An 883-nucleotide genomic window follows, 5' to 3' on the forward strand; every position below is an offset into this window, starting at 1 on the left:
ATGTCAAGCATTGACATATATTTCATATCAACACCAAATGTTAAAGAATAAAATATACAGGAAAGTTTAGAATAGGAATTAATTACATGATTTCAGCATCTCACCCCCATATGCAATGTATTTGGCTTTAAAAATATGGAACAAGAAGCTGTTTAGTATGTTTTTTTCTTCTTTACACTCACACATTAAGATGTTTATATCCAACCAGTATGTAAGCAAGTTTATTTAAAAGCTATTTTGTGAAAATACATAAAAATATTTTTTTTCCATAAATTTTTTTCCTAGATTTTCTTAGAAAAAAAAAAGAGACAATTTCACATCTTAATGCAGATGGTATCAAGTGTGCTTGAAAATCCAGTTTGGCGGTGGTGGCTACAGAAAAAGTGTGTTTCTGATGACATCTTCCCCTGACGCACACACCCTCGCATTCTTCACACACCCGCACACACACACATTAACACACACACACACACACACACACACACACACACACACACACACACACACACACACACACACACACACACACACACACACACACACACACACTCACACAAGCACCCACACAAACAAAGCTGAGATGACTATAACTCTGACTCCCAGAAGCAGCCATTGCTGTCAATCAAGCCCTCGTTCCCGTCTCAGTCCAGTCCAAACAGATTGATAGGAAAGCATGGTGTCACCATTTTAGAAAAGAAGATCCTCCCTTTTATATTCCGAGATGTAATTCCACCCAGAGAGGGAGGCGTTTTAAATGGTGCGAAATTGAGACAGAGAGCAACAATACGAGTCTTTGTGAGAGACATAATGAAGACTCCATCTCCTACCTTTCCTTTTTCACCAGACAGAGACAGAAAAAGTGCCAAGACATAAGGAGGGAGGG

The sequence above is a fragment of the Xiphias gladius genome, chromosome 23 (assembly GCF_016859285.1).
Source record: "Xiphias gladius isolate SHS-SW01 ecotype Sanya breed wild chromosome 23, ASM1685928v1, whole genome shotgun sequence".
NCBI classification, from domain to species: Eukaryota; Metazoa; Chordata; class Actinopteri; order Istiophoriformes; family Xiphiidae; genus Xiphias; species Xiphias gladius.